General features: G+C 46.0%; 3 non-coding genes and 37 pseudogenes across 3 annotated transcripts; all 40 read left to right on the top strand.

The window, feature by feature from the left end:
• The first annotated feature begins 237 nt into the window (after positions 1-237).
• LOC140272491 (5S ribosomal RNA) lies at positions 238-356 on the top strand (annotated as a pseudogene).
• A 272-nt stretch (positions 357-628) lies between these two features.
• LOC140297406 (5S ribosomal RNA) lies at positions 629-747 on the top strand (annotated as a pseudogene).
• A 269-nt stretch (positions 748-1,016) lies between these two features.
• Positions 1,017-1,135, top strand: LOC140295258 (5S ribosomal RNA; annotated as a pseudogene).
• Positions 1,136-1,404: 269 nt separating this feature from the next.
• On the top strand, positions 1,405-1,523 carry LOC140284846 (5S ribosomal RNA; annotated as a pseudogene).
• A 269-nt stretch (positions 1,524-1,792) lies between these two features.
• Positions 1,793-1,911, top strand: LOC140294061 (5S ribosomal RNA; annotated as a pseudogene).
• Positions 1,912-2,180: 269 nt separating this feature from the next.
• LOC140296274 (5S ribosomal RNA) lies at positions 2,181-2,289 on the top strand (annotated as a pseudogene).
• A 668-nt stretch (positions 2,290-2,957) lies between these two features.
• On the top strand, positions 2,958-3,076 carry LOC140297417 (5S ribosomal RNA; annotated as a pseudogene).
• A 269-nt stretch (positions 3,077-3,345) lies between these two features.
• On the top strand, positions 3,346-3,464 carry LOC140295549 (5S ribosomal RNA; annotated as a pseudogene).
• A 262-nt stretch (positions 3,465-3,726) lies between these two features.
• On the top strand, positions 3,727-3,845 carry LOC140293122 (5S ribosomal RNA; annotated as a pseudogene).
• Positions 3,846-4,114: 269 nt separating this feature from the next.
• On the top strand, positions 4,115-4,233 carry LOC140292761 (5S ribosomal RNA; annotated as a pseudogene).
• Positions 4,234-4,502: 269 nt separating this feature from the next.
• On the top strand, positions 4,503-4,621 carry LOC140291971 (5S ribosomal RNA; annotated as a pseudogene).
• Positions 4,622-4,887: 266 nt separating this feature from the next.
• LOC140309012 (5S ribosomal RNA) lies at positions 4,888-5,006 on the top strand (annotated as a pseudogene).
• Positions 5,007-5,275: 269 nt separating this feature from the next.
• Positions 5,276-5,394, top strand: LOC140295312 (5S ribosomal RNA; annotated as a pseudogene).
• Positions 5,395-5,663: 269 nt separating this feature from the next.
• LOC140295550 (5S ribosomal RNA) lies at positions 5,664-5,782 on the top strand (annotated as a pseudogene).
• A 262-nt stretch (positions 5,783-6,044) lies between these two features.
• LOC140293959 (5S ribosomal RNA) lies at positions 6,045-6,163 on the top strand (annotated as a pseudogene).
• A 269-nt stretch (positions 6,164-6,432) lies between these two features.
• Positions 6,433-6,551, top strand: LOC140317905 (5S ribosomal RNA; annotated as a pseudogene).
• A 269-nt stretch (positions 6,552-6,820) lies between these two features.
• Positions 6,821-6,939, top strand: LOC140291972 (5S ribosomal RNA; annotated as a pseudogene).
• Positions 6,940-7,205: 266 nt separating this feature from the next.
• On the top strand, positions 7,206-7,324 carry LOC140271688 (5S ribosomal RNA). Its single transcript, XR_011907862.1, has one exon. It is a non-coding gene; the product is annotated as a 5S ribosomal RNA (ribosomal RNA).
• A 269-nt stretch (positions 7,325-7,593) lies between these two features.
• Positions 7,594-7,712, top strand: LOC140295313 (5S ribosomal RNA; annotated as a pseudogene).
• Positions 7,713-7,981: 269 nt separating this feature from the next.
• On the top strand, positions 7,982-8,100 carry LOC140289026 (5S ribosomal RNA; annotated as a pseudogene).
• A 269-nt stretch (positions 8,101-8,369) lies between these two features.
• Positions 8,370-8,488, top strand: LOC140292772 (5S ribosomal RNA; annotated as a pseudogene).
• A 266-nt stretch (positions 8,489-8,754) lies between these two features.
• LOC140297478 (5S ribosomal RNA) lies at positions 8,755-8,873 on the top strand. Its single transcript, XR_011913210.1, has one exon. It is a non-coding gene; the product is annotated as a 5S ribosomal RNA (ribosomal RNA).
• Positions 8,874-9,142: 269 nt separating this feature from the next.
• Positions 9,143-9,261, top strand: LOC140291404 (5S ribosomal RNA; annotated as a pseudogene).
• Positions 9,262-9,918: 657 nt separating this feature from the next.
• Positions 9,919-10,036, top strand: LOC140293356 (5S ribosomal RNA; annotated as a pseudogene).
• A 269-nt stretch (positions 10,037-10,305) lies between these two features.
• On the top strand, positions 10,306-10,423 carry LOC140293357 (5S ribosomal RNA; annotated as a pseudogene).
• Positions 10,424-10,692: 269 nt separating this feature from the next.
• Positions 10,693-10,811, top strand: LOC140319026 (5S ribosomal RNA; annotated as a pseudogene).
• Positions 10,812-11,080: 269 nt separating this feature from the next.
• Positions 11,081-11,199, top strand: LOC140291973 (5S ribosomal RNA; annotated as a pseudogene).
• Positions 11,200-11,465: 266 nt separating this feature from the next.
• On the top strand, positions 11,466-11,584 carry LOC140309020 (5S ribosomal RNA; annotated as a pseudogene).
• Positions 11,585-11,853: 269 nt separating this feature from the next.
• Positions 11,854-11,972, top strand: LOC140295314 (5S ribosomal RNA; annotated as a pseudogene).
• Positions 11,973-12,241: 269 nt separating this feature from the next.
• Positions 12,242-12,360, top strand: LOC140295551 (5S ribosomal RNA; annotated as a pseudogene).
• A 262-nt stretch (positions 12,361-12,622) lies between these two features.
• LOC140272618 (5S ribosomal RNA) lies at positions 12,623-12,741 on the top strand (annotated as a pseudogene).
• A 269-nt stretch (positions 12,742-13,010) lies between these two features.
• Positions 13,011-13,129, top strand: LOC140317913 (5S ribosomal RNA; annotated as a pseudogene).
• Positions 13,130-13,398: 269 nt separating this feature from the next.
• On the top strand, positions 13,399-13,517 carry LOC140291974 (5S ribosomal RNA; annotated as a pseudogene).
• A 266-nt stretch (positions 13,518-13,783) lies between these two features.
• Positions 13,784-13,902, top strand: LOC140271759 (5S ribosomal RNA). Its single transcript, XR_011907864.1, has one exon. It is a non-coding gene; the product is annotated as a 5S ribosomal RNA (ribosomal RNA).
• A 269-nt stretch (positions 13,903-14,171) lies between these two features.
• LOC140295315 (5S ribosomal RNA) lies at positions 14,172-14,290 on the top strand (annotated as a pseudogene).
• A 269-nt stretch (positions 14,291-14,559) lies between these two features.
• On the top strand, positions 14,560-14,678 carry LOC140289027 (5S ribosomal RNA; annotated as a pseudogene).
• Positions 14,679-14,947: 269 nt separating this feature from the next.
• On the top strand, positions 14,948-15,066 carry LOC140291609 (5S ribosomal RNA; annotated as a pseudogene).
• Positions 15,067-15,335: 269 nt separating this feature from the next.
• On the top strand, positions 15,336-15,454 carry LOC140291405 (5S ribosomal RNA; annotated as a pseudogene).
• A 657-nt stretch (positions 15,455-16,111) lies between these two features.
• Positions 16,112-16,229, top strand: LOC140293358 (5S ribosomal RNA; annotated as a pseudogene).
• A 269-nt stretch (positions 16,230-16,498) lies between these two features.
• LOC140293361 (5S ribosomal RNA) lies at positions 16,499-16,616 on the top strand (annotated as a pseudogene).
• The last annotated feature ends 178 nt before the right edge of the window (positions 16,617-16,794 follow it).

The raw sequence follows: 16,794 nt of genomic DNA on the forward strand, positions 1-16,794 counted from the left end.
TGTTGCAACGTCTGACCACCCTGTGACACATGAGGAAGTTGGTCATCTTCAGCTGCTGCTGCTTTGTTGGCAGACATGAAGTGATCTGAGAGTCTCAGTTTCAGTTGCAGAGAATGATCACATCAGAGAAGATGATTTACCCCCTACACATCAGCCTTTCTCGGCAATTATCTGGTTGCATAGAGGAACCGTATGATTCCAGTACCTATATAATGCACATTTGTCAGAGACGTTGCTGCTTACGGTCACACCACCCGGAACATGCCTGACCTTGTCTGATCTCGGAAGCCAAGCAGGGTTGGGCCTGGTTAGTTCTTGGATGGGAGACCACTTGGGAATACCAGGTGCTGTAAGCTTGTTCTCTACTCTCTACCACCTTCATGTCTTTTGTGGCAACGTCTGATCCTCCTGTGACACATGAGGAAGTTGGTCATCTTCAGCTGCTGCTGCTTCTTTGTTGGCATACACGAAGTGATCTGAGAGTCTCAATTTCAGCTGCAGAGAATAATCACATCAGGGAAGAAGATGTGCCCACTACAAGTCAGCCTTTCTCGGCAATTATCTGGTTACATAGAGGAAGTGTATGATTCCAGTACCTATATAATGCACATTTGTCACAGATATTGTTGCTTACGGCCACACCACCCTGAATAAGCCCGACCTCGTCTGATCTTGGAAGTCAAGCAGGTTTGGGCCTGGTTAGTACTTGGATGGGAGACTGCTTGGGAATACCAGGTGCTGTAAGCTTTTTCCCTTCTCTCTACCACCTGCATGTCTTTTGTTGCAACGTCTGATCACCCTGTGACACATGAGGAAGTTGGTCATCTTCAGCTGCTGCTGCTTTGTTGGCAGACACAAAGTGATCTGAGAGTCTTTTTTTCAGCTGGAGAGAATTATCACGTCAGGGAAGAAGATGTGCCCACTACATATCAGCCTTTCTCGGCAATTATCTGGTTACATAGAGGAAGTGTATGATTCCATTGCCTATATAATGCACATTTGTCACGGAGATTGTTACTTACGGCCAAACCACCCTGAATATGTCTGACCTTGTCTGATCTCGGAAGCCAAGGAGGGCTGGGCCTGGTTAGTACTTTGATGGAACACCGCTTGGGAATACCAGGTGCTGTAAGCTTTTTCTCTTCTCTCTACCACCTACATGTCTTTTGTTGCAATGTCTGATCGCCCTGTGACACATGAGGAAGTTGGTCATCTTCAGCTGCTGCTGCTTTGTTAGCAGACACGAAGTGATCTGAGAGTCTCAGTTTCAGCTACAGAGAATAATCACATCAAGGAAGAAGATGTGCCCACAACAAGTTAGCCTTTCTCTGCAATTATCTGGTTACATAGAGGAACTGTATTATTCCAGTACCTATATAATGCACATTTTTCACAGACATTGTTACTTACGGCCACACCACCCTGAATATGCCCGACCTCGACTGATCTCGGAAGCCAAGGAGGGCTGGGCCTGGTTAGTACTTGAATGGGAGACCCCTTGGGAATGTCAGGTGCTGTAAGCTTTTTCTCTTCTCTCTACCACCTGCATGTATTTTGTTGCAAGGTCTGATCGCCCTGTGACACATGAGGAAGTTGGTCATCTTCAGCTGCTGCTGCTTTGTTGGCAGACACGAAGTGATCTGAGAGTCTCATTTTCAGCTGGAGAGAATAATCACGTCAGGGAAGAAGATGTGCCCACTATTTATCAGCCTTTCTCTGCAATTATCTGGTTATATAGAGGAAACGTATGATTCCAGTACCTATACAATTTACATTTGTCACAGACATTGTTGCTTACGGCCACACCACCCTGAATATGTCTGACCTTGTCTGATCTCGGAAGCCAAGGAGGGCTGGGCCTGCTTAGTACTTTGATGGGACACCGCTTGGGAATACCAGGTGCTGTAAGCTTTTTCTCTTCTCTCTACCACCTACATGTCTTTTGTTGCAATGTCTGATCGCCCTGTGACACATGAGGAAGTTGGTCATCTTCAGCTGCTGCTGCTTTGTTAGCACACACGAAGTGATCTGAGAGTCTCAGTTTCAGCTGAAGAGAATAATCACGTCAGGGAAGAAGATGTGCCCACTACACATCAGCCTTTCTCATCAATTATCTGGTTACATAGAGGAACCGTATGATTCCTGTACTTATATAATGCACATTTGTCACAGACATTGTTACTTACGGCCACACCACCCTGAATTTGTCTGATCTCGGAAGCCAAGCAGTGTTGGGCCTGGTTAGTACTTGGGTGGGAGACCGCTTGGGAATACCAGGTGCTGTAAGCTTTTTCTCTTCTCTCTACCACCTGCATGTGTTTTGTTGCAACGTCTGATCACCCTGTGACACATGAGGAAGTTGGTCATCTTCAGCTGCTGCTACTGCTTTGTTGGCAGACACGAAGTGATCTGAGAGTCTCAGTTTCAGCTGAAGAGAATGATCACATCAGAGAAGATGATATGCCCACTACACATCAGCCTTTCTCGGCAATTATCTGGTTTCATAGAGGAAGTATATGATTCCAGTACCTATATAATTCACATTTGTAACAAATATTGTTGCTTACCGCCACACCACCCTGAATAAGCCCCACCTTGTCTTATCCTGGAAGCCAAGCAGGGTTGGGTTGGGTCTGGTTCGTACTTCAATGGGAGACTGCTTGGGAATACCAGGTGCTGTAAGCTTCTTCTCTACTCTCTACCACCTTCATGTCTTTTGTGGCAACGTCTGATCCTCCTGTGACACATGAGGAAGTTGGTCATCTTCAGCTGCTGCTGCTTCTTTGTTGGCAGACACGAAGTGATCTGAGAGTCTCAGTTTCAGCTGCAGAGAATAATCACATCAGGGAAGAAGATGTGCCCACTACAAGTCAGCCTTTCTCGGCAATTATCTGGTTACATAGAGGAAGTGTATGATTCCAGTACCTATATAATGCACATTTGTCACAGATATTGTTGCTTACGGCCACACCACCCTGAATAAGCCCGACCTCGTCTGATCTTGGAAGTCAAGCAGGTTTGGGCCTGGTTAGTACTTGGATGGGAGACTGCTTGGGAATACCAGGTGCTGTAAGCTTTTTCTCTTCTCTCTACCACCTGCATGTCTTTTGTTGCAACGTCTGATCACCCTGTGACACATGAGGAAGTTGGTCATCTTCAGCTGCTGCTGCTTTGTTGGCAGACACAAAGTGATCTGAGAGTCTCATTTTCAGCTGGAGAGAATTATCACGTCAAGGAAGAAGATGTGCCCACTACATATCAGCCTTTCTCGGCAATTATCTGGTTACATAGAGGAAGTGTATGATTCCATTGCCTATATAATGCACATTTGTCACGGAGATTGTTACTTACGGCCAAACCACCCTGAATATGTCTGACCTTGTCTGATCTTGGAAGCCAAGGAGGGCTGGGCCTGGTTAGTACTTTGATGGGACACCGCTTGGGAATACCAGGTGCTGTAAGCTTTTTCTCTACCACCTACATGTCTTTTGTTGTAATGTCTGATCGCCCTGTGACACATGAGGAAGTTGGTCATCTTCAGCTGCTGCTGCTTTGTTAGCAGACACGAAGTGATCTGAGAGTCTCAGTTTCAGCTGCAGAGAATAATCACATCAAGGAAGAAGATGTGCCCACAACAAGTTAGCCTTTCTCTGCAATTATCTGGTTACATAGAGGAACTGTATTATTCCAGTACCTATATAATGCACATTTTTCACAGACATTGTTACTTACGGCCACATCACCCTGAATATGCCCGACCTCGACTGATCTCGGAAGCCAAGGAAGGCTGGGCCTGGTTAGTACTTGAATGGGAGACCCCTTGGGAATGCCAGGTGCTGTAAGCTTTTTCTCTTCTCTCTACCACCTGCATGTATTTTGTTGCAAGGTCTGATCGCCCTGTGACACATAAGGAAGTTGGTCATCTTCAGCTGCTGCTGCTTTGTTGGCAGACACGAAGTGATCTGAGAGTCTCATTTTCAGCTGGAGAGAATAATCACGTCAGGGAAGAAGATGTGCCCACTATTTATCAGCCTTTCTCTGCAATTATCTGGTTATATAGAGGAAACGTATGATTCCAGTACCTATACAATTTACATTTGTCACAGACATTGTTGCTTACGGCCACACCACCCTGAATAAGCCCGACCTCGTCTGATCTCGGAAGCCAAGCAGCGTTGTACCTGGTTAGTACTTGGATGGGAGACCCCTTGGGATTATCAGGTGCTGTAAGCTTTTTCTCTTCTCTCAACCACCTGCATGTCTTTTGTTGCAACGTCTGATCACCCTGTGACACATGAGGAAGTTGGTCATCTTCAGTTTCTGCTGCTTTGTTGGCAGACACGAAGTGATCTTAGAGTCTCATTTTCAGCTGGAGAAAATGATCACGTCAGGGAACAAGATGTGCCCACTACATATCAGCCTTTCTTGGCAATTATCTGGTTGCATAGAGGAACCGTATGATTCCAGTACCTATATAATGCACATTTGTCACAGACATTGTTACTTACGGCCACACCACCCTGAATATGCCCAACCTCGTCTGATCTCAGAACCCAAGCAGGGTTGGGCCTGATTAGTACTTGAATGGGAGACTGCTTGGGAATACCAGGTGCTGTAAGCTTTTTCTCTTCTCTCTACCACCTGCATGTCTTTTGTTGCAATGTCTGATCGCCCTGTGACACATGAGGAAGTTGGTCATCTTCAGCTGCTGCTGCTTTGTTGGCAGACACGAAGTGATATGAGAGTCTCAGTTTCAGCTGGAGAGAATAATCACATCAGGGAAGATGTTTCCACTACTTATCAGCCTTTCTTGGCAATTATCTGGTTGCATAGAGGAACCGTATGATTCCAGTACCTATACAGTTTATATTTGTCACAGACATTGTTGCTTACGGCCACACCACCCTGAATATGCCCGACCTCGTCTGATCTCAGAACCCAAGCAGGGTTGGGCCTGATTAGTACTTGAATGGGAGACTGCTTGGGAATACCAGGTGCTGTAAGCTTTTTCTCTTCTCTCAACCACCTGCATGTCTTTTGTTGCAACGCCTGATCACCCTGTGACACATTAGGAAGTTGGTCATCTTCAGCTGCTGCTGCTTTGTTGGCAGACACGAAGTGATCTTAGAGTCTCATTTTCAGCTGGAGAAAATTATCACGTCAGGGAACAAGATGTGCCCACTACATATCAGCCTTTTTCGGCAATTATCTTGTTACATAGAGGAACCATATGATTCCATTGCCTATATAATGCACATTTGTCACAGAGATTGTTGCTTACGGCCAAACCACCCTGAATATGTCTGACCTCGTCTGATCTCAGAAGCCAAGGAGGGTTGGGCCTGGTTAGTACTTTGATGAGAGACCGCTTGGGATTACGAGGTGCTGTAAGCTTTTTCTCTTCTCTCTACCACCTGCATGTCTTTTGTTGCAACGTCTGATTGCCCTGTGACACATGAGGAAGTTGGTCATCTTCAGCTGCTGCTGCTTTGTTGGCAGACACAAAGTGATCTGAGAGTCTCAGTTTCAGCTGAAGAGAATAATCACATCAGGGAAGAAGATGTGCCCACTACATATCAGCCTTTCTCGGCAATTATCTGGTTACATAGAGGAAGTGTATGATTCCATTGCCTATATAATGCACATTTGTCACGGAGATTGTTACTTACGGCCAAACCACCCTGAATATGTCTGACCTTGTCTGATCTTGGAAGCCAAGGAGGGCTGGGCCTGGTTAGTACTTTGATGGGACACCGCTTGGGAATACCAGGTGCTGTAAGCTTTTTCTCTACCACCTACATGTCTTTTGTTGTAATGTCTGATCGCCCTGTGACACATGAGGAAGTTGGTCATCTTCAGCTGCTGCTGCTTTGTTAGCAGACACGAAGTGATCTGAGAGTCTCATTTTCAGCTGGAGAGAATAATCACATCAAGGAAGAAGATGTGCCCACAACAAGTTAGCCTTTCTCTGCAATTATCTGGTTACATAGAGGAACTGTATTATTCCAGTACCTATATAATGCACATTTTTCACAGACATTGTTACTTACGGCCACACCACCCTGAATATGCCCGACGTCGACTGATCTCGGAAGCCAAGGAGGGCTGGGCCTGGTTAGTACTTGAATGGGAGACCCCTTGGGAATGCCAGGTGCTGTAAGCTTTTTCTCTTCTCTCTACCACCTGCATGTATTTTGTTGCAAGGTCTGATCGCCCTGTGACACATAAGGAAGTTGGTCATCTTCAGCTGCTGCTGCTTTGTTGGCAGACACGAAGTGATCTGAGAGTCTCATTTTCAGCTGGAGAGAATAATCACGTCAGGGAAGAAGATGTGCCCACTATTTATCAGCCTTTCTCTGCAATTATCTGGTTATATAGAGGAAACGTATGATTCCAGTACCTATACAATTTACATTTGTCACAGACATTGTTGCTTACGGCCACACCACCCTGAATAAGCCCGACCTCGTCTGATCTCGGAAGCCAAGCAGGGTTGTGCCTGGTTAGTACTTGGATGGGAGACCGCTTGGGATTATCAGGTGCTGTAAGCTTTTTCTCTTCTCTCAACCACCTGCATGTCTTTTGTTGCAACGTCTGATCACCCTGTGACACATGAGGAAGTTGGTCATCTTCAGTTTCTGCTGCTTTGTTGGCAGACACGAAGTGATCTTAGAGTCTCATTTTCAGCTGGAGAAAATTATCACGTCAGGGAACAAGATGTGCCCACTACATATCAGCCTTTCTTGGCAATTATCTGGTTGCATAGAGGAACCGTATGATTCCAGTACCTATATAATGCACATTTGTCACAGACATTGTTACTTACGGCCACACCACCCTGAATATGCCCAACCTCGTCTGATCTCAGAACCCAAGCAGGGTTGGGCCTGATTAGTACTTGAATGGGAGACTGCTTGGGAATACCAGGTGCTGTAAGCTTTTTCTCTTCTCTCTACCACCTGCATGTCTTTTGTTGCAATGTCTGATCGCCCTGTGACACATGAGGAAGTTGGTCATCTTCAGCTGCTGCTGCTTTGTTGGCAGACACGAAGTGATATGAGAGTCTCAGTTTCAGCTGGAGAGAATAATCACATCAGGGAAGATGTTTCCACTACTGATCAGCCTTTCTTGGCAATTATCTGGTTGCATAGAGGAACCGTATGATTCCAGTACCTATACAGTTTATATTTGTCACAGACATTGTTGCTTACGGCCACACCACCCTGAATATGCCCGACCTCGTCTGATCTTGGAAGCCAAGCAGGGTTGGGCCTGGTTAGTACTTGGATGGGAGACCGCTTGGGAATACCAGGTGCTGTAAGCTTTTTCTCTTCTCTCAACCACCTGCATGTCTTTTGTTGCAACGCCTGATCACCCTGTGACACATTAGGAAGTTGGTCATCTTCAGCTGCTGCTGCTTTGTTGGCAGACACGAAGTGATCTTAGAGTCTCATTTTCAGCTGGAGAAAATTATCACGTCAGGGAACAAGATGTGCCCACTACATATCAGCCTTTTTCGGCAATTATCTTGTTACATAGAGGAACCATATGATTCCATTGCCTATATAATGCACATTTGTCACAGAGATTGTTGCTTACGGCCAAACCACCCTGAATATGTCTGACCTCGTCTGATCTCAGAAGCCAAGGAGGGTTGGGCCTGGTTAGTACTTTGATGAGAGACCGCTTGGGATTACGAGGTGCTGTAAGCTTTTTCTCTTCTCTCTACCACCTGCATGTCTTTTGTTGCAACGTCTGATCGCCCTGTGACACATGAGGAAGTTGGTCATCTTCAGCTGCTGCTGCTTTGTTGGCAGACACAAAGTGATCTGAGAGTCTCAGTTTCAGCTGAAGAGAATAATCACATCAGGGAAGAAGATGTGCCCACTACAAGTTAGCCTTTCTTGGCAATTATCTGGTTGCATAGAGGAACCGTATGATTCCAGTACCTATATAATGCATATTTGTCACAGACATTGCTACTTTCGGCCACACCACCCTGAATATGCCCGACCTAGTATGATCTCGGAACCCAAGCAGGGTTGGGCCTGGTTAGTACTTGAATGGGAGACCGCTTGGGAATACCAGGTGCTGTAAATTTTTTCTCTTCTCTCTACCACCTGCATGTCTTTTGTTGCAATGTCTGATCATCCTGTGACACATGAGGAAGTTGGTCATCTTCAGCTGCTGCTGCTTTGTTGGCAGACACGAAGTGATCTTAGAGTCTCAGTTTCAGCTGCAGAGAATAATCACATCAGGGAAGAAGATGTGCCCACTACAAGTTAGCCTTTCTTGGCAATTATCTGGTTGCATAGAGGAACCGTATGATTCCAGTACCTATATAATGCACATTTGTCACAGACATTGTTACTTACGGCCACACCACCCTGAATATGCCCGACCTCGTCTGATCTCAGAACCCAAGCAGGGTTGGGCCTTGTTAGTACTTGAATGGGAGACTGCTTGGGAATACCGGGTGCTGTAAGCTTTTTCTCTTCTCTCTACCACCTGCATGTCTTTTGTTGCAATGTCTGATCGCCCTTTGACACATGAGGAAGTTGGTCATCTTCAGCTGCTGCTGCTTTGTTGGCAGACACGAAGTGATATGAGAGTCTCAGTTTCAGCTGGAGAGAATAATCACGACAGGGAAGATGTTTCCACTACTTATCAGCCTTTCTTGGCAATTATCTGGTTGCATAGAGGAACCGTATGATTCCAGTACCTATACAGTTTATATTTGTCACAGACATTGTTGCTTACGGCCACACCACCCTGAATATGCCCGACCTCGTCTGATCTTGGAAACCAAGCAGGGTTGGGCCTGGTTAGTACTTGGATGGGAGACTGCTTGGGAATACCAGGTGCTGTAAGCTTTTTCTCTTCTCTCAACCACCTGCATGTCTTTTGTTGCAACGTCTGATCACCCTGTGACACATGAGGAAGTTGGTCATCTTCAGCTGCTGCTGCTTTGTTGGCAGACACGAAGTGATCTTAGAGTCTCATTTTCAAATGGAGAAAATTATCACGTCAGGGAACAAGATGTGCCCACTACATATCAGCCTTTCTCGGCAATTATCTTGTTACATAGAGGAACCATATGATTCCATTGCCTATATAATGCACATTTGTCACAGAGATTGTTGCTTACGGCCAAACCACCCTGAATATGTCTGACCTCGTCTGCTCTCAGAAGCCAAGGAGGGTTCGGCCTGGTTAGTACTTGGGTGGGAGACTGCTTGGGAATACCAGGTGCTGTAAGCTTTATCTCTTCTCTGGACCACCTGAATGTCTTTTGTTGCAACGTCTGATCACCCTGTGACACATGAGGAAGTTTGTCATCTTCAGCTTCTGCTGCTTTGTTGGCAGACACGAAGTGATCTGAGAGTCTCAGTTTCAGCTGAAGAGAATGATCACATCAGAGAAGATGATATGCCCACTACACATCAGCCTTTCTCGGCAATTATCTGGTTTCATAGAGGAAGTGTATGATTCCAGTACCTATATAATTCACATTTCTAACAAATATTGTTGCTTACCGCCACACCACCCTGAATAAGCCCCACCTTGTCTTATCCTGGAAGCCAAGCGGGGTTGGGTCTGGTTCGTACTTCAATGGGAGACTGCTTGGGAATACCAGGTGCTGTAAGCTTTTTCTCTTCTCTCTACCACCTGCATGTGTTTTGTTGCAACGTCTGATCACCCTGTGACACATGAGGAAGTTTGTCATCTTCAGCTGCTGCTGCTTTGTTGGCAGACACGAAGTGATCTGAGAGTCTCAGTTTCAACTGAAGAGAATAATAACGTCAGGGAAGAAGATGTGCCCACTACACATCAGCCTTTCTCGGCAATTATCTGGTTACATAGAGGAACTGTATGATTCCAGTACCTATATAATGCACATTTGTCACAGACATTGTTGCTTACGGCCACACCACCCTCAATATGCCTGACCTCGTCTGATCTCGGAAGCCAAGCACGGTTGGCCTGGTTAGTACTTGGGTGGGAGACTGCTTGGGAATACCAGGTGCTGTAAGCTTTATCTCTTCTCTGGACCACCTGAATGTCTTTTGTTGCAACGTCTGATCACCCTGTGACACATGAGGAAGTTGGTCATCTTCAGCTTCTGCTGCTTTGTTGGCAGACACGAAGTGATCTGAGAGTCTCAGTTTCAGCTGCAGAGAATAATAACGTCAGGGAAGAAGATGTGCCCACTACACATCAGCCTTTCTCGGCAATTATCTGGTTACATAGAAGAAGTGTATTTTTCCAGTACCTATATAATGCACATTTGTCACAGACATTGTTGCTTACGGCCACACCACCCTCAATATGCCTGACCTCGTCTGATCTCGGAAGCCAAGCACGGTTGGCCTGGTTAGTACTTGGGTGGGAGACTGCTTGGGAATACCAGGTGCTGTAAGCTTTATCTCTTCTCTGGACCACCTGAATGTCTTTTGTTGCAACGTCTGATCACCCTGTGACACATGAGGAAGTTGGTCATCTTCAGCTTCTGCTGCTTTGTTGGCAGACACGAAGTGATCTGAGAGTCTCAGTTTCAGCTGCAGAGAATAATCACGTCAGGGAAGAAGATGTGCCCACTATTTATCAGCCTTTCTCTGCAATTATCTGGTTATATAGAGGAAACGTATGATTCCAGTACCTATACAATTTACATTTGTCACAGACATTGTTGCTTACGGCCACACCACCCTGAATAAGCCCGACCTCGTCTGATCTCGGAAGCCAAGCAGGGTTGTGCCTGGTTAGTACTTGGATGGGAGACCCCTTGGGATTATCAGGTGCTGTAAGCTTTTTCTCTTCTCTCAACCACCTGCATGTCTTTTGTTGCAACGTCTGATCACCCTGTGACACATGAGGAAGTTGGTCATCTTCAGTTTCTGCTGCTTTGTTGGCAGACACGAAGTGATCTTAGAGTCTCATTTTCAGCTGGAGAAAATTATCACGTCAGGGAACAAGATGTGCCCACTACATATCAGCCTTTCTTGGCAATTATCTGGTTGCATAGAGGAACCGTATGATTCCAGTACCTATATAATGCACATTTGTCACAGACATTGTTACTTACGGCCACACCACCCTGAATATGCCCAACCTCGTCTGATCTCAGAACCCAAGCAGGGTTGGGCCTGATTAGTACTTGAATGGGAGACTGCTTGGGAATACCAGGTGCTGTAAGCTTTTTCTCTTCTCTCTACCACCTGCATGTCTTTTGTTGCAATGTCTGATCGCCCTGTGACACATGAGGAAGTTGGTCATCTTCAGCTGCTGCTGCTTTGTTGGCAGACACGAAGTGATATGAGAGTCTCAGTTTCAGCTGGAGAGAATAATCACATCAGGGAAGATGTTTCCACTACTTATCAGCCTTTCTTGGCAATTATCTGGTTGCATAGAGGAACCGTATGATTCCAGTACCTATACAGTTTATATTTGTCACAGACATTGTTGCTTACGGCCACACCACCCTGAATATGCCCGACCTCGTCTGATCTCAGAACCCAAGCAGGGTTGGGCCTGATTAGTACTTGAATGGGAGACTGCTTGGGAATACCAGGTGCTGTAAGCTTTTTCTCTTCTCTCAACCACCTGCATGTCTTTTGTTGCAACGCCTGATCACCCTGTGACACATTAGGAAGTTGGTCATCTTCAGCTGCTGCTGCTTTGTTGGCAGACACGAAGTGATCTTAGAGTCTCATTTTCAGCTGGAGAAAATTATCACGTCAGGGAACAAGATGTGCCCACTACATATCAGCCTTTTTCGGCAATTATCTTGTTACATAGAGGAACCATATGATTCCATTGCCTATATAATGCACATTTGTCACAGAGATTGTTGCTTACGGCCAAACCACCCTGAATATGTCTGACCTCGTCTGATCTCAGAAGCCAAGGAGGGTTGGGCCTGGTTAGTACTTTGATGAGAGACCGCTTGGGATTACGAGGTGCTGTAAGCTTTTTCTCTTCTCTCTACCACCTGCATGTCTTTTGTTGCAACGTCTGATCGCCCTGTGACACATGAGGAAGTTGGTCATCTTCAGCTGCTGCTGCTTTGTTGGCAGACACAAAGTGATCTGAGAGTCTCAGTTTCAGCTGAAGAGAATAATCACATCAGGGAAGAAGATGTGCCCACTACATATCAGCCTTTCTCGGCAATTATCTGGTTACATAGAGGAAGTGTATGATTCCATTGCCTATATAATGCACATTTGTCACGGAGATTGTTACTTACGGCCAAACCACCCTGAATATGTCTGACCTTGTCTGATCTTGGAAGCCAAGGAGGGCTGGGCCTGGTTAGTACTTTGATGGGACACCGCTTGGGAATACCAGGTGCTGTAAGCTTTTTCTCTACCACCTACATGTCTTTTGTTGTAATGTCTGATCGCCCTGTGACACATGAGGAAGTTGGTCATCTTCAGCTGCTGCTGCTTTGTTAGCAGACACGAAGTGATCTGAGAGTCTCATTTTCAGCTGGAGAGAATAATCACATCAAGGAAGAAGATGTGCCCACAACAAGTTAGCCTTTCTCTGCAATTATCTGGTTACATAGAGGAACTGTATTATTCCAGTACCTATATAATGCACATTTTTCACAGACATTGTTACTTACGGCCACACCACCCTGAATATGCCCGACCTCGACTGATCTCGGAAGCCAAGGAGGGCTGGGCCTGGTTAGTACTTGAATGGGAGACCCCTTGGGAATGCCAGGTGCTGTAAGCTTTTTCTCTTCTCTCTACCACCTGCATGTATTTTGTTGCAAGGTCTGATCGCCCTGTGACACATAAGGAAGTTGGTCATCTTCAGCTGCTGCTGCTTTGTTGGCAGACACGAAGTGATCTGAGAGTCTCATTTTCAGCTGGAGAGAATAATCACGTCAGGGAAGAAGATGTGCCCACTATTTATCAGCCTTTCTTGGCAATTATCTGGTTATATAGAGGAAACGTATGATTCCAGTACCTATACAATTTACATTTGTCACAGACATTGTTGCTTACGGCCACACCACCCTGAATAAGCCCGACCTCGTCTGATCTCGGAAGCCAAGCAGGGTTGTGCCTGGTTAGTACTTGGATGGGAGACCGCTTGGGATTATCAGGTGCTGTAAGCTTTTTCTCTTCTCTCAACCACCTGCATGTCTTTTGTTGCAACGTCTGATCACCCTGTGACACATGAGGAAGTTGGTCATCTTCAGTTTCTGCTGCTTTGTTGGCAGACACGAAGTGATCTTAGAGTCTCATTTTCAGCTGGAGAAAATTATCACGTCAGGGAACAAGATGTGCCCACTACATATCAGCCTTTCTTGGCAATTATCTGGTTGCATAGAGGAACCGTATGATTCCAGTACCTATATAATGCACATTTGTCACAGACATTGTTACTTACGGCCACACCACCCTGAATATGCCCAACCTCGTCTGATCTCAGAACCCAAGCAGGGTTGGGCCTGATTAGTACTTGAATGGGAGACTGCTTGGGAATACCAGGTGCTGTAAGCTTTTTCTCTTCTCTCTACCACCTGCATGTCTTTTGTTGCAATGTCTGATCGCCCTGTGACACATGAGGAAGTTGGTCATCTTCAGCTGCTGCTGCTTTGTTGGCAGACACGAAGTGATATGAGAGTCTCAGTTTCAGCTGGAGAGAATAATCACATCAGGGAAGATGTTTCCACTACTGATCAGCCTTTCTTGGCAATTATCTGGTTGCATAGAGGAACCGTATGATTCCAGTACCTATACAGTTTATATTTGTCACAGACATTGTTGCTTACGGCCACACCACCCTGAATATGCCCGACCTCGTCTGATCTTGGAAGCCAAGCAGGGTTGGGCCTGGTTAGTACTTGGATGGGAGACCGCTTGGGAATACCAGGTGCTGTAAGCTTTTTCTCTTCTCTCAACCACCTGCATGTCTTTTGTTGCAACGCCTGATCACCCTGTGACACATTAGGAAGTTGGTCATCTTCAGCTGCTGCTGCTTTGTTGGCAGACACGAAGTGATCTTAGAGTCTCATTTTCAGCTGGAGAAAATTATCACGTCAGGGAACAAGATGTGCCCACTACATATCAGCCTTTTTCGGCAATTATCTTGTTACATAGAGGAACCATATGATTCCATTGCCTATATAATGCACATTTGTCACAGAGATTGTTGCTTACGGCCAAACCACCCTGAATATGTCTGACCTCGTCTGATCTCAGAAGCCAAGGAGGGTTGGGCCTGGTTAGTACTTTGATGAGAGACCGCTTGGGATTACGAGGTGCTGTAAGCTTTTTCTCTTCTCTCTACCACCTGCATGTCTTTTGTTGCAACGTCTGATCGCCCTGTGACACATGAGGAAGTTGGTCATCTTCAGCTGCTGCTGCTTTGTTGGCAGACACAAAGTGATCTGAGAGTCTCAGTTTCAGCTGAAGAGAATAATCACATCAGGGAAGAAGATGTGCCCACTACAAGTTAGCCTTTCTTGGCAATTATCTGGTTGCATAGAGGAACCGTATGATTCCAGTACCTATATAATGCATATTTGTCACAGACATTGCTACTTTCGGCCACACCACCCTGAATATGCCCGACCTAGTATGATCTCGGAACCCAAGCAGGGTTGGGCCTGGTTAGTACTTGAATGGGAGACCGCTTGGGAATACCAGGTGCTGTAAATTTTTTCTCTTCTCTCTACCACCTGCATGTCTTTTGTTGCAATGTCTGATCATCCTGTGACACATGAGGAAGTTGGTCATCTTCAGCTGCTGCTGCTTTGTTGGCAGACACGAAGTGATCTTAGAGTCTCAGTTTCAGCTGCAGAGAATAATCACATCAGGGAAGAAGATGTGCCCACTACAAGTTAGCCTTTCTTGGCAATTATCTGGTTGCATAGAGGAACCGTATGATTCCAGTACCTATATAATGCACATTTGTCACAGACATTGTTACTTACGGCCACACCACCCTGAATATGCCCGACCTCGTCTGATCTCAGAACCCAAGCAGGGTTGGGCCTTGTTAGTACTTGAATGGGAGACTGCTTGGGAATACCAGGTGCTGTAAGCTTTTTCTCTTCTCTCAACCACCTGCATGTCTTTTGTTGCAACGCCTGATCACCCTGTGACACATTAGGAAGTTGGTCATCTTCAGCTGCTGCTGCTTTGTTGGCAGACACGAAGTGATCTTAGAGTCTCATTTTCAGCTGGAGAAAATTATCACGTCAGGGAACAAGATGTGCCCACTACATATCAGCCTTTCTCGGCAATTATCTTGTTACATAGAGGAACCATATGATTCCATTGCCTATATAATGCACATTTGTCACAGAGATTGTTGCTTACGGCCAAACCACCCTGAATATGTCTGACCTCGTCTGCTCTCAGAAGCCAAGGAGGGTTCGGCCTGGTTAGTACTTGGGTGGGAGACTGCTTGGGAATACCAGGTGCTGTAAGCTTTATCTCTTCTCTGGACCACCTGAATGTCTTTTGTTGCAACGTCTGATCACCCTGTGACACATGAGGAAGTTTGTCATCTTCAGCTTCTGCTGCTTTGTTGGCAGACACGAAGTGATCTGAGAGTCTCAGTTTCAGCTGAAGAGAATGATCACATCAGAGAAGATGATATGCCCACTACACATCAGCCTTTCTCGGCAATTATCTGGTTTCATAGAGGAAGTGTATGATTCCAGTACCTATATAATTCACATTTCTAACAAATATTGTTGCTTACCGCCACACCACCCTGAATAAGCCCCACCTTGTCTTATCCTGGAAGCCAAGCGGGGTTGGGTCTGGTTCGTACTTCAATGGGAGACTGCTTGGGAATACCAGGTGCTGTAAGCTTTTTCTCTTCTCTCTACCACCTGCATGTGTTTTGTTGCAACGTCTGATCACCCTGTGACACATGAGGAAGTTTGTCATCTTCAGCTGCTGCTGCTTTGTTGGCAGACACGAAGTGATCTGAGAGTCTCAGTTTCAACTGAAGAGAATAATAACGTCAGGGAAGAAGATGTGCCCACTACACATCAGCCTTTCTCGGCAATTATCTGGTTACATAGAGGAACTGTATGATTCCAGTACCTATATAATGCACATTTGTCACAGACATTGTTGCTTACGGCCACACCACCCTCAATATGCCTGACCTCGTCTGATCTCGGAAGCCAAGCACGGTTGGCCTGGTTAGTACTTGGGTGGGAGACTGCTTGGGAATACCAGGTGCTGTAAGCTTTATCTCTTCTCTGGACCACCTGAATGTCTTTTGTTGCAACGTCTGATCACCCTGTGACACATGAGGAAGTTGGTCATCTTCAGCTTCTGCTGCTTTGTTGGCAGACACGAAGTGATCTGAGAGTCTCAGTTTCAGCTGCAGAGAATAATAACGTCAGGGAAGAAGATGTGCCCACTACACATCAGCCTTTCTCGGCAATTATCTGGTTACATAGAAGAAGTGTATTTTTCCAGTACCTATATAATGCACATTTGTCACAGACATTGTTGCTTACGGCCACACCACCCTCAATATGCCTGACCTCGTCTGATCTCGGAAGCCAAGCACGGTTGGCCTGGTTAGTACTTGGGTGGGAGACTGCTTGGGAATACCAGGTGCTGTAAGCTTTATCTCTTCTCTGGACCACCTGAATGTCTTTTGTTGCAACGTCTGATCACCCTGTGACACATGAGGAAGTTGGTCATCTTCAGCTTCTGCTGCTTTGTTGGCAGACACGAAGTGATCTGAGAGTCTCAGTTTCAGCTGCAGAGAATAATCACGTCAGGGAAGAAGATGTGCCCACTA

This window comes from Leuresthes tenuis, unplaced genomic scaffold, assembly GCF_036924035.1.
Source record: "Leuresthes tenuis unplaced genomic scaffold, fLeuTen1.0.hap1 SCAF_1, whole genome shotgun sequence".
In the NCBI taxonomy this organism is placed as follows: domain Eukaryota; kingdom Metazoa; phylum Chordata; class Actinopteri; order Atheriniformes; family Atherinopsidae; genus Leuresthes; species Leuresthes tenuis.